The sequence below is a fragment of the Hemicordylus capensis genome, chromosome 1 (genome assembly GCF_027244095.1).
Source record: "Hemicordylus capensis ecotype Gifberg chromosome 1, rHemCap1.1.pri, whole genome shotgun sequence".
Classification (NCBI taxonomy): domain Eukaryota; kingdom Metazoa; phylum Chordata; class Lepidosauria; order Squamata; family Cordylidae; genus Hemicordylus; species Hemicordylus capensis.
Genome location: NC_069657.1, coordinates 330,987,813 through 331,002,182, shown reverse-complemented (window position 1 = coordinate 331,002,182; position 14,370 = coordinate 330,987,813). Strand labels below are relative to the sequence as shown.

The 14,370-nt window shown below is 42.4% G+C and overlaps 1 long non-coding RNA gene across 1 annotated transcript in view; it reads right to left on the bottom strand.

Moving 5' to 3' along the window:
- LOC128343896 (uncharacterized) overlaps nucleotides 1–8,764 on the bottom strand; it is a 35,224-nt gene extending 26,460 nt beyond the window's left edge. The window contains exon 1 of the long non-coding RNA XR_008315647.1: nucleotides 8,539–8,764. This is a non-coding gene — a long non-coding RNA (uncharacterized LOC128343896). The remainder of the gene's footprint in view (nucleotides 1–8,538) is intronic.
- Between the last annotated feature and the right edge of the window lie 5,606 nt (nucleotides 8,765–14,370).

Here is a 14,370-nt window from a genome sequence, read left to right as displayed (position 1 = left end):
TTCAGTGACATTACAGTTAAACAGCCACCAATTGTGATGGCTTTGATTCTCAGGCTACATGGCATAGTTTCTCCATGATGTAATCTTTATTGAACCTGGAATCTGAGGGGAAACTAGCTGTTGCTGGTCTTGCCTTTCGAACTTAGGGAGCTCTGGAATGCATAGTGCAGTGATCATAGGCAGATCTTACTTGTTTTTCCATGTTCTTCTTAACATTAAGCTTGCTTGTGATTAGCAAAAGATCCACCTACAGTAGAAATATGTAACGTTGTACGACCACCATCCTGATATACTTGTTTTCAAGACTGGCTTTTATTAACATACTGTCCTGTCCCCTCACCCCCTTCCCGTCCTTCTTCTTTTGTTTTCTTTTCATTTCCCTCTTTTAATGGCAACACTTCCAAAACATCTTGTGGAAGTTATAGTCTATAGACAGAGAATGTGACACAACTCAGGCACCCTATCATTTCTCCATATTAATTTTAACTTGTTTACAGTTTGATGGTTAAGATGAGGCTTTTGATTGGAGGGTTTTACAATGATTTTTAAAATAATTTTTCAGAAAAGGATTCTCCCCCCCGTCTGGCCTGTTAAACAAGTTGTATCTCTTATAGCAATTAATGCACTTGAGAATCTGATGTGTCTTCTTGAAATGTAGTAGACAAGGACCAGTGCATCACTGTCTGTCCCTCTGTACAAGCCTTTTGTATCTAAGCAACTTTTCATCTGGGGAGGAGGGGAAAAGGGAGGGGTGTCACTTTGCAGAGAGTACAACCCAGAAAGCAGCTACTCCAGAGTGGCATGTTTACCTTCAAAGAATTGCAGCCCTAATCCTGTATTCATTCTACCTATCTATCTAGTGAGAGCTTTGAGTACTTAAAGAATGGCAGATCAGACTCCATTTGAGTGTTTGCATAAATGCACATCTTCATTCTTGAAAACTGTGCAAACATGTTTCAGAAAATGACATTTGCTTTTTTTTTTAAATTAAGAAAAGTAGAAGAATCAATGGTACTTTATTTAACTGCCTTTCCCCACACTGAACTGTTGTCCTAAATAAATCCAAGAATTTTCAGATTCTATACACAGAACAAGTTATGCAAATCCATATGTTTTATTGTTTTATATAACTGAAGTATGTTAATCTATTTTTACATATTCATGCTCAATTCGTATGCTTTTTCTGAGGCTGATGTCTGACATTCTGCAGAATCTGAGGATGTCTTTTTTTGGCAGGATACAGAAATTCCACCTTTAAACTATCCAACCTTGTATAGATGTTTGTTCTTTCCCTGAATACCAAAACATCTTTCCACAACTAAAAGAGCTAGAAACTTACTTTCTTAAAAAACAACAAAACACACCAATATACTAAGAAATAGGAGTTGGTGAAATGATGTGTTCCACCCTCCATTCACCTTAGGGAGGAGGGGCAATGAAGTCTATCACTATTGAATGCAAGGTCAGTGGTAAACAAAACCATCACTTATCCATGATGCTATCCTTCCTGTTCTAAAGAATGGTTCGACACTTAAGAGTGTTGACTTCAGTTCAACCCTGATTGATTCAGCCTTTTGCAAGCTCAGCATCTTGCTGTCTTCAAGGACTTTTGTGATAATGATTGGTCCATATCACCAAGGGGATAGTAATTATTTCCCCAGTCCTGAAAGGTTCATGCTTTTTTATGCGGGTGGGGTTGTCCATGCTTAAAATGTGCTTGGAGATTATGGAAGTTGTCTGCTTCCTATACCTTGGAACCTTATTTTGTAAAAATGGAAGACTATTGTAAATAAAAAAAAGTACAGACCCTATGCCTCTAGGGAAGAACATTTTTTAAAAGAAAAACAAGTCTCTTGTTTTATGTTTTGAATTCCAAGGGACCTGATTTCCTAATAATAAACCTATTTTTTAGTTAACTGCACTAATATATGCCTATGCTTATGTGGCAGGCTTCAGCAAGAGTCAGGCTTCAGCAAGAGTCAGGATTCAGCAAGAGTCAGGATTCAGCAAGAGTCAGGATTCAGGCAGTCAGGATCTGGGAATGGGAACTGACTGACATTTCAACAGGGTGAGAAATGTGTGTGTGGTTCCAAACAGGCAAGGGATGAGATTCAACACAACAATTAACAATCAAGAAAATTAAAAGCAGATGCATGGTCAAATCCAGACTGTTTTTAACTACTGTGTAAACGCTAGTGATAAACGCTAGTGAAGGAACTGAAGACCTGAAGCACACCCAAATTCCTAGAAGGACAAAAGGAAAGTAAGAAGATCTATTCCTTTACGTTTCCTCTGGCTAGCTGCTGGGCTTAAAACTAGTGTTGATGCAAATAACTAGTACTATTTTAAGAACTTGCTTTGAGTCCCAGCTTTTGCTGGAGCAATGTTTGAGCTGCTTAGATGCTATCCTACATCTGACAGAATCTGCTTCTGGCTACAAGAGCTGTTCTTGTGGTAGCAAGCATGAATTGTCCCCTTTGCTAAGCAGGGTCCACTCTGGTTTGCATTTGAATAGGAGATAGTGTGAGCACTATAAGATGTTCCTCTTGACGGGGCCACTGTGGGAAGAACATCTGCATGGTTGCATGGAGAAGGTTCCACGAATAACAAAAATGATGAATATTTATATTCCGCTTTTCAACAAAAGTTCCCAAAGCACTTTACATAGATATAAATAAATAAATAAAATGGCTCCCTGTTCCCAAAGGGCTCACAATCTAAAAAACAAAAGCAAAAAAACCCTAAGGTAGACACCAGCAACAGCCACTGGAGGGATGCTGTGCTGGGGATGGATAGGGCTCTCCCCCTGCTAAATGAAGAGAATCACCACTTTTAAATGGTGCCTCTTCCCTCAGTTAGCAAGTTCCCTCCCTGGCAGCATCTCCAAGATAGAGCAGAGAGACTCCTGCCTGTGACCTTGCAGAAGCCACTGTCATCTGTGTAGAAAATACTAAGCAAGATGGACCAATGGTCTGACTCTGTATAAGGCAGCTCCCTATGTTTCTGCTTCCTGCCTGCTTTACCCAGGTAAACCTCTTTAAACCCAGCTGGGCATCCCTGTGTGTCCATGACTGCAACTCTGAACAGAACGGAGACAGTGTCATGAACTGGATCAGAGGCGTAGCTAGGGGAGAGGGGCCCCGTGTTCATCCCTCTCCCTGGTGGCTCCCCAGAGTGAGAGAGATAATGAAGAAAATAGGGAGGGGTGGAGCTGGAGGGCCCTCGGGAGCTGGGGGCCCATGTTCTTTGAACCCTTTCACTCAATTATAGCTACGCCCGTAACTGGATCCAAAAGCCCCTCAGTGAGGATGGGACTCAAATAGTTCAGGGGATGTCAAGGTGGAAATCCTTAATCCAGTCAAGTCTGTCCCCCCTGGCTACTCCCAGAAGAGGCACCCCTACTGGCATTCTCATACTTGAGAGACTCTCTGATAACCAACCTGCCAAAGTAGAGACCCTCCAACCACATTGAAGATAGCACCTACAGAATAGGGCTTTAAGTTGGCAACCGGTGCAGGTCGAGAAGGCAGGACAGGAGACAGGGAGCAAGACTACTTCAAGGCTCAGTTGAGAATCACACCTTGCTGAAACAAAACCATCCTATCTTGGGGTAGTTGCCTTGCACACAGCCTCATAGGTGGTGCTAAACTTGGAGTTCTCCAAGTTCTGAGAACTAGTCCTTTGTCCTCTTTCCTGCTGCCCTCCTGCTCCAGTCTGAGCTGTTTCCATCACAGGTGCCCTGGAACCCAGCCAATCCTGGCCTTGAACAGGATAGATAGAAAGATGGTACAAGCACTACCAGTTAACCTGAGGCAAGTTTGAACAGTTGCAACATACTTCTAGAAAGGCCCCTAGAGACATTTTCCACTTTAGTATTTCATACATGAAAAGGTACAGGGAAAATGCTTCTTTTAATGATCTATATAATATGAATATTTCCTCCCCAGAACAGATGAGGGGACCCTGGAAAAGAAAGGGTGATACATAGGACTTGTGACATATAGACACCTGACACTGGTTCAAGAATGGACAGTGGTTAATCAAGAACACAAAGGTCTCAGTCCCTAGAATTTGGACAATCTGGCTGTGTGATATCATCACACAACCTAACTCGTTTGGAAGTTAGCCATGCTTTCCATAGATTTTTACCAACACTTGAATATCTTCTCTTGCCTATAAATTGAGTCTTCCCTTGTGACCTCTATTGACTTTTCTGTGAGTTCTTTATTCAGACATTGCTTCTATTTCTTGAAGGCCCATCTTCTAACCTCCCTCCCTCCCTCCACACACAAATACTTCCCAAGTGCAGAATGACCATCATCAGCATTTAAATAATAGACTTTTAGACACATTTGATGAGGTAGGTATGTTTGTCTTATGCAATGGTTTTTGGCGTTCCTACAGCCTGCGTCTTGTACTCCATTTGTTGGAAACAATAAGGCTTTCTCAGCTAACCACTATTTCCCTATATTTTATATATTTGCACATTTAGTTTCTAGTTACCTTCTTCCCACCCCAGGCTAGATCACTATGGGGTTTTGTACACAAATGTTAAAACTTTGTCTTGTAATGCCACATTATTTTGCATAACCTTGTCTACTTACTAATGATAAAGAATTGTACATCATCATCAATTGTACAGATGAGTTGCAGCTTATCTGGCATCTGGCAGCTTATCACCTCTCCCTAGTGCCTGCATGAACTAGAGCCCATGATGTATGCAAATGAAGTATTTTGCTGTTACTGCATACCTGCTCACTTTCACTGCTGACCAGAGTCCTGGTGCTCAGCAATTTTAGTTTATGTAAACCACCTCAGTTATTTTTCACCTTCTGCTTGTATAGCCTCCCCCTCCTTCCGCAATCAAAGTTGTGCTTTAACCAAAGGCCATAGCATAAATGATGAAGTAGCCAATACATCCACCTCATATAAAGCAAAACAATACAAAGCAGCTGGTGCAGATAGTGCTGAACGTGGTGTAGGGAGATCAGGGTTCAAAACCTACTCAACCATCAAGCTAACTAGGTGATCTTGAGCCAGTTACCATCTCTCAACATACTTCATCTGAGAAGTTATTGACAGAATAAATATGAAATAAATCTATGCATGTCACCTTCAGCCCTCTGGGCGGGAAGTGGGATACAAATGTGATTAGGAAAAAAGTACACAGATTAGTACAAATTCAACAAAACAGCAACAAAAGAAGAAAATAAGCATATCAGAATATACATTTCAGCCTTGCAAGATCCTTTGTAGAAGACATGACGTGATTCAACTATTCTTCCAAGTTCTGGTGCCTTTATTGAAAATGTGGTGAGGACATAGTACTCTTATTTTTCAAAGTAGTGAAAAGCAATAACTAAAGAGTTTTGCTTATGTTGGAAAAAGAAAATTACTTCACATTAAGAATGACATCATACTAAAACTGGAACTTTAAAGTCAATGAGAGACCTCTATATGATGATTTCAAAGTAAGAAATGTTAGAATTGTAGTCTTTGAGCACTTTACTGATATGTTGCATTCTTAATATTGTGAGCCTTGAGGAAATGAATTCTATTTCATTTGTCTTCTGTGAAATTCAATTAAAATAGGAAAATGTACCCTATTCTCTGGGTCAGCCTAACACTTCAAAAGAGGATCTGGGGCTGGAAAACTCCTTAGAAGTGAAATAGAACTCATCAGATGCCAGGAAGTATCCTACAACAAGTAGTATCCTACAACAGAAGAACAATTTTGAGAAAGGTCTTCTGGGTTGCATTAAACATCTGGTAGTATAGTCGTGCTAAAACAGATTTCCTGGAAAGGCCATAATAAAGCTAGCCCTCTTGATGAAGCTGGCATGTTTGGTATCAGAAAGCAGTTGGATTTTCAGCTGAAATAACAAGTCAGAAACATCAGTACTTCTACTTATTTCTTTCAGCACTTATTTTCCATAGAGATGTCTGTTTCTCCTTTTGGTTAAAGGAAAGAGAAAGAACGAGGAGAAAAAGTGTTGTGTGTGTGTGTGGTGTGTGTGTATGTGTGTGTGTGTGTGTGTGTGTGTGTGAGAGAGAGAGAGAGAGAGAGAGAGAGAGAGAGAGAGAGATTTTCTTTCACACGAGCCCTCAGAATTACAGTTCATGAACTATTCAGTAAACTGACCGGCCTGAACCTCCCCTTCAACGGCCTAATCTAAGGGGTGGATCTATGTGTTTTGTTGCTTGTCAAAAACAATCACTCCTCGGCCCATTACATTTACAGCACGTCGTCCTTTAATTGGTGTAACACACTGAGGGCTGAAAGGAAGAAAGTCATACAAAAGAGCCCAAGTGAATGAACCCTGACTCACACAAAAATACTCTTCAGAAGTTCAGAGCCGGGCACTAACAAGGAGATAGAGAGTTAGCTTGAAAAGAGGTTAAGTTCAGAAATGTGCCACCTTGAAGATCCTCCCATCAAAGCCATGATAACATTGACAAGATGAAGGGGGGGAAAAGTTAATCATTTCTGGGCTTGGGAGAGTTTAACAAAATAGGGGATCGAGAGGATCCCTTTGCCCCTTTCCTTCCTCTACCCCCCTTCAATCTATTCATTTTGAAGGCTTTTTTTTTAAAGGCCTCACTATTTGTAAGTTTCCTTTCCTTCTAAATATTTCCCGTTGGTCTCTATGCACAATCACTTTTCCTGGTTCTTCTGGTTTCCTTTAATTAACCAAATCGATTTTTTAAAAAAGCATCTAAAAGACGACATTTCATTAAAAGAGGTAGGAAAGGAAGAGTCTGGAGTGGTGATAGGGACACGGGAGAGCAAAGAGAAAGACTTAAAGACTGGGACGTTAATGATGGAAAAGAGAGGAGGAGGAGGAGGAGGGAGAAAACCCCTAAACTTGACGGGAGACGGCAAAGGAGAATAAATAGCAGGGGGCTGGGTGGGGTGCAGGGGCGGGGGTTGGGGGAGAGAGAAAAATCGAGTCCTTTCTCTGACAACTTTGATTACTGTGATCTGCATGGAATAATTACAACATATCTTCTGTGTCACAAAGTTCCAGGGAGACTTTTCTTTCTGTGAACTCCCAGCCATCTCTTTGCTTAGTGGCTGTCAGGGAAATGGTGAAAAGGAGGAAAGGCGAGGAGAGACGGGGTTGAGGGGATTGCAGCTTCCCCCCTTTTCTTTCTTTCTTTTTTCTTTTTTGGTAAGGCTTCAGTTCAGCGGAGCCGAAAAAGTCAGATTCCTGCGTTCTCATTTGTTACTAATGTGCAAGGATGGACGACCTGAAGTTCCTTATCAAATAAAATTGCTTCGCTTTTGACTTCAACACAAAAGAGGGGGAGGGAACAGATTCTACGTTTGAAGTACAAAACGACGAGTTCTGAAAGTGCTTGGGTGAGCAGGAGGGTGAGGGAGATCAAATGGATTTGTTTGTATTATTTTGTATTATTTTATTTCATATAGCATTCGGTGAGCTCTGGCTGATCAACGTTCAGTGAATGTAGTCACATTTCCACAGAAGCCCATGAAGAATAAGGCCTGGAAAAGCACCGCGGTGTGTATCTGTGAGGGACAATATGATTGAAGAAACAAGCTTTCTGTTAAGAACAGATCGATGCCTTTTAGTGAAACTATGCTCTTACAAGGGATAGAGTCAGCTCTCTCTTCCCCGCCCCACATAATTCCCAGCTTTAATGAACTTTGCTCAGGAATTCATTCCCAGTCTCTCGACTTTCTTTCTTTCTTTCTTTCTTTCTTTCTTTCTTTCTTTCTTTCTTTCTTTCTTTCTTTCTCATTCTCTCTCTCTCTCTCTTACACACACACACACACACACACACACACACACACACACACACACACACACTTTTAATGCCATCTTTTGGGTGGGTGCCTGGAGTAGGGAGTTAATAATCCCTTGGACTGTTCTTTCACTTTTTCCTCCTGTTTGCACCATGTTAATAAATTAATGCACCTTTCATTACTCCTACACGCATCATAACCCCAGCTTTGTGTTTTGCTGACTGACCCCTCGTCCTTTCACTTTTGTGGGTGAGTTGCCCCCGTGCTAAAGCTGGGGGCACTTTTTAAAATTCAGCTCCCTATAGTCCTACTCAGGTTTGTAATCCGTCAAAAAGCCGTTGATTGCTGCAAGCGTTACTTTTCATTAGGAAAACTTCGAAGCAATTTGAGAGAACCCGGCTCAATGAATACATTTACCCCCAAATGCTCCCCCCGCCTTTCCCTTCATTCTTCGCCTGTACTTGATGAGTTTCTCTGGCACAAATCAGTCCTTACAGGCACAGAATGGGCAATCCCTTGATCCCCATCAATTGTCATCCAGAGTTTGGGCCACTTTGACCGCCAATAGTGGGGAAGTCAGAGCTAATCCTTAGGAGGAATCACGGGAAAAGAAAAGCAACAATAACCAAGTCAAGCGTAAAAAATGAAAGAGAAATCTCTATTATCAGCCACTACATTTCCCAGCGATGTACTGAAAAAATCAGCTCGTTTGTCATTCGAGTCAGACACCCGGAGAAGAATATGGGGTCGTGGTGGGTAGGTAGACTCACACGACGTAAGGAGCAATATTTGAGAGCAAAAGGCCTCTTCATTTGCCAAATCCTCCTCACATCCGCCATAACCATTAAATACAGACTGACTTTATTCTGTATGGGAAGGACGGATGGGGGTGGGGGGAAGGAGTCTGCCACATAATCTAGACAAAAACGTCCAAACAGCTAGGCACAGGCGGGAGAAATGGGAAAGCTCTCAGCCTCCTCCTGGTTTAGTTGAATAAATTGCTCTAGATGGGTGTGAGAGACGTGTGTGTGTGAGTGAGGGGGGCGGGGGGGGGAGGGAGGTGGTGGTGTGACAAGAAGTGTGTGACTGATATTCCGTTTCAAAGAGAGAACCTGAGTGTCTCCTCAGAATACACATGCTTGTGTGATGTGACAGGAAGAAAAATGCTACAGAAAGCGCGGGGACGTGTGGTTGTGTATGTGTGTGTGTTTTGCAGTGGTGTGTGATAGGACGTGTGAGACTTATACCCTGCTTCTGAAAGGGAAGGCCAATGTTCCCTCAGAATGTATGTGGTTGAGAGTGACGCAAGAAGAAAAGTGCGCAGAAAAGCGCGGGAATCTCTCGCTCCCTTTGCATGTGTAAGGCAGGTTGTGTAGCAAATCGCTTACAGCTTCAACTGAAGGCTTGTGTAAGAAAGCAATGGGTTCAGATTGTGAGAAAGAATGAGTGTAATCGAAATGAGTGTATTCTAAAATTAAGTGATTACCAGCAAAAGAGGACACGGTGTGTAAGAGAATGGGTTTGTGCGACAGGAAGATGTGAAATGTGTGTATGTATTTTGCGGAGAATATATACAAATATGTGGAAGACAAGTTATTGTATATACACAAATATGGAAGTTGAGAGATGGTGTGTGCGTGTGAGAGGGCGGGGCGGGAAGAGACTGAAATATGGAGAATGGTGGGTATCTTCTCATTTGAATACCCAAAGTCCATTGCGGGGTGGGCGGACGGGAGAGAAATTAATAGAGTGATCCCAAAGCCATGTGATGTCCTTCCAACTGAAAATGTTATTGAAGATTCAGTGTAGGATGTGGAGAAAGTATAAGATGTTTATGTTACAGTGGAAAAAACAGGTTATGCATAATTCTTGTGAGGAAAATTAGGAACGAGTGAATGACAAAATGTGCAATCTGTGATACAAGATGTGTCAGTGACTTCACGGGCCGGGGTGTGGGGAGTGAATCAAGAGTGTGAAAGAGACATTAAGTGCGGCGCAAGTTATATGTGTTGGGATGAGCTTTTTGTCATAAAAAATAAAATGGTGTGTATGGAAAATACGTTGGAGTGGCAAGACATTTGTGGTTGATTGTGTTTGTTGCTTCTGCTTCCCAGAGGCAAGTAAAATGTCTCCTCAAAAAGTGTGTGCTTGGGGGACAGAAGAAGAAACATACAGCACATGTCTCTCTCTCTGTGTCACATACTTCCAGACACGACATCATTTGCATTTGCATCAGATGCCCTTCTGGTCACACTGTGTGTGTGTGAGAGAGAGAGAGAGAGGGAGAGAGAGAGAGAGAGAGAGAGTTAATTTTCTGTCTAACAAGGAACTGAAATCCCGGATGTGGTTCAGTGAGCTGTCTATCTACATAGTTTAAAGCTGCCACAGATGTGTGTGAGATAACATGAAGCGTAAGAACGTATATGGGCACAGATCTGGTGTGTATCGGCATTTCTGCCAGCCCTTACGGAAAGCTCTGAGGCTAGGAGACAAGAGGAAAGCACAGAGTGCTCTCTGTGTGCGGCCAAAAAGATCGCCGGTATTTTGAATCTGTGTGTGCAACTTGCATATACTTTGTGTACACAGGTGCCTGCCTGTGAGTGGGCGCTCAAGACTCCGACCCCTACTCCAGTCGGTCTTATTAGCCTAGTCCTTCATGGGGTGGGGAGGGGGAGAAATGGAGGCAGTGCTGATAGAAGAAGGGAGGGAGCTATTGAGGGGAAGAAGAGGCAGGGGGACTTTAGAGCGATGGCAAACATTGCCACGCTGACACCTACAATTAACCAATCTAAGGGCGTGATTCCTTTACTCTACAACCAACCAAGGGGTGAAGTTAGCATTAAATAGTTGGCTGCCAAACTCTGGTGTGAAAGATGGAGGTTTTGGTTGAGACGAGTAAACAACTTTATAGGTTGGAGAAAACAGCGACTGGTGATTGCCCCCCCCCTTACTTTTTAAATTATCTCTGGAGGTGGGGTTTGCCTCGTGCTCCCCACAAGATCCAGGGCAGGGATTTAGCTTCTTTTGAGCTATTCCCAGCAGACTGTGTTATTTATTTATTATAGTTGTTGTCGTTGTTCATTTGATTTCTATACCGCCCTTCAAAAAATGGCTCAGGGCTGTTTACACAGAGAAATAATAAATAAATAAATAAATAAATAAGATGGATCCCTGTCCCCAAAGGGCTCACAATCGAAAAAGAAACATAAGATAGACACCAGCAACATACACTGGAGGTACTGTGCTGGTGGATGGGGCCAGTTATTCTCGCCCTGCTAAATAAAGAGAAATACTAAATTAAAAGGTGCCTCTTTGCCAAGTTAACGGAAGTTGCGAGTAGAAGGTTGACCTCTGAGGAAAAGCTACTAATTTAAATATATGGATATAACGTGGCAACATGTTATCCAAAGATCACTGACCATCTACTAAAAATAAACTGCGTCGCACGGTCACTTGATTTATTATAAACCGTTCTTTCAGCGTAGGCGAAAAAGAATAAGTTTTTTTTAAAGTGTGTGGTCGCTAAAGGGCTCCTGGAGAAATGGCACAAATCTGTTTTCTGCAGACATGGTGAATTAAAAACAAACAGGCACATCAAAACCCTATAATAACAGAAAGGCGGCGAAACATTCCGTCCTAAATAGTTTACTCAGAAGTAAGCCCCACACATATTTGAGACAAGTATGTTTAATTTTTAATCAAAGACCAGACATTAAGTTTGCGATGGTACTGTTATACTATTGTCTCACCTCTTCAATTCCCGCATAGCTTTTGGGGTCATTATTTGTGTTCTTACCTTTACTACACGCATCAGGTATTTCCCCTTCTATTCCCTTTTTTTATCAGAAGGGATTAAATGGTTTGGATTTTATATGGTGTTCAGAAAGGGAAATGGCTATCATCCATGCACAAACTTGAATGGCCGAGTCTTGTTGAATGGATCTATGAAAATGTAGAGACCTTATGACATGGACACTTCTTACGGTGTTGTCAAAGACAATTTGAAGTGCAGCGTAACTGCCATTGTAGCAGGGCTTTCGTAAATTTTGCCTGGGTAAGAGTTTGGTGTCTCTCGAAAGTTTGTATAGTAAAGTCTTCTTTACCATCTCTAATACTATTGGAAGTGCATTGCATAATATGTTATTTCTTTATTGAAATGATCAGTTGACCAGAGGTTTGTGCGTGTGTAAGAAGATATAACTCAAGTACGTTTTTTAAAAGAATTATTTTAAATTTAAAAAAAGACATGGGTTTGTTAGCTGGATATAGCCGTTCTATTCTCCTTATAGGAAGGAATGGTCAAAGTTCGCTTTCTGAAGTCTACCTAAAACAAGTCACTCAGGTTGTCTCAAGTATCTTATGCCCAACTGCCGTCAAAGGAACTTTGGGGGACTATGCAGTTCGAGGCTCATAACCTGAATACAAATTAAGCCTTTTTATTTGGAGATCTCGCCTTCTAGCTGCGGGTCTCCAGTAGAGTTCGAATTCCGCTAATCGAACGTCCTGCTGCTTTATTAGTACATAATAAACAGACAGACTATTTCACAATTGGCAAGTTTTGCCTTCCTTTTTTATGTGTGAGAGAGGAGTTGAGGACGAGATTTTCAATACAACGTAAACAATTGGACATCTCGGTTATCATTTCAAGCAGCAACGAGAGGAAGGCGGAGCTGTTTCCCTCGGTCTTTTGTAAGGCAACAACCTCCTGCGTGGTAGGTGTTCTTGCTGCCGCTAGGCTGCATCTTGGAGCTGGCGCTCTTCCTTATTAAACGGATTCACTGCTTATAGGCAACCTTTCGACTGCGGTGTCCTGGCCCGGATTTACATAAAAGTGCGATCTTTGCATCATCGCAGCTCTCCGAAGGGTGCTTGACGAGCGCGGGAGGCACTCTGCAATCCCTAATTAGTGATTTTTGTCCTCTTGTTACTGGGCTCAGCATCTCATGCAAATGAACTCTTCAGCGCAGGCACCATCACCCTCTCCTGGCTCCAGAATTAACTGACTCTTATCTTTAATGATATGCTACTGAACTTCGCCGAGCCCGGCTAGCTTTTTATCTTGATTACTCTAATCAATAAGAAATGATAGAGTAGAATTATAAACTCTATTGGCTTTTTAAATGTTGCCGACAAGCCCTCCAGATACGAGGCGCTTCCCTTTCATTGTTATTTATTAGCAGGATCTTCAGCTAACTGGGGATGCAAATACGAAAATGAACGGGGGGGATTATTACACGCGAGAGGACTTCACTGGCTTGTCTTCCATACACACCTTAGAAAAACCAGCTGGTTAGTTAGTGTCAAGCTGAGTGGGAGCCAGGCAGGGCAACTTCTGCAAGCAAGAATAATAACAACAAATTAGGGTCCTAACCTCTCGCCCTGCCCTCCTGTCTTCCTCCATCTAGCCACGACCCCCCTGGTACATTCTCTCTTTTGCTGCCTTTTAGGCGATGAAGATGGGCACAAATCACCTGTTGTTATTTTCAACCAGACCCTTCATAGCCTAGAAGTTATGGAACAGGACCTCCCTGCTCCAGTGTTTATATGATAAACTAATAACAAAACAAAACAGAAAAGCAACCCGGGTTAACCTGGCAAGGGATCCGTCATAAAATGGGTTACCCGGAGCATCTGGGTGCCTGGGTAGAGAAATCAACCAATTAACGTCAGAAACTAATTAAAGTTACTGACTTCATCAAAGCGTCACATCCTGGAAATCTCTCTCTAGTGTAAGTTCCGGAAGTTTGCTTCAGAGAGAAGCAAACTTGGATCTGTTTTCTCCACATCTGACATCTGATAATTATGTCAAAGAATTCCCAGCTCCCTGGTGCGTATTGCAGCATTTGAAACAATCACACCATATGTTTTTTAGTCAGGTGGCAAATGCAACTTGTGTTCAAAAGAGAAAAGGAAAGCTCTTTCTAACTGAAGCCCAAGGACCACCAATTCAAGGAAGCAAGCGGCTAATATTAAGAAGCCAACCAAACAGAAACGAAGAGCAACTGCATGTGTAGAAGGACATCTGTTTAAAAGCCCGCCTGTAATAAGGGGGAAAGAAGATAACCGGAAATCCTTCAATTTGAAACCCAGAAGGGTCTTTTCACACTTCACTTAGAATATACATGATAAAAAACGTGATATGCTGCGAATGAGAGGGACAAAAACGTCCAGCTAAAAACATGTCTTTAAGATGCCCATAGGCTCTGATTTCCTCTTTCCGATACAACACATCAGCTACAAGTGCACATGGCGCTGAGATGTGGTGTGTCTGTTTGCCGCCGCCACACACTTCCAGAAGAAACAACGCCGCGTGTTGATTAGCAGGTTGAAACTGACATAAAACCTACAGAGTCTTGCGGCACCATGGAGACCAGGGCCTCATGTTTACCGAGGAGAAAGGCCGGATTTAAAACGGGCACAGAATCGGGCTTCGCCAGATTTATTGCGATATACACTTTCAGTGGCGCAAGAGGCAGTCCATTCCGCCACATGCCTCCCATAAAGGGGGTCCTCCTCCTGCCCGCGAGAGCTCGCGCCGCAAGGCTTAGGTTGTTTTTTGCAGCCACACACACGAACACGGCGACTCTTCAGCAATTGACGGA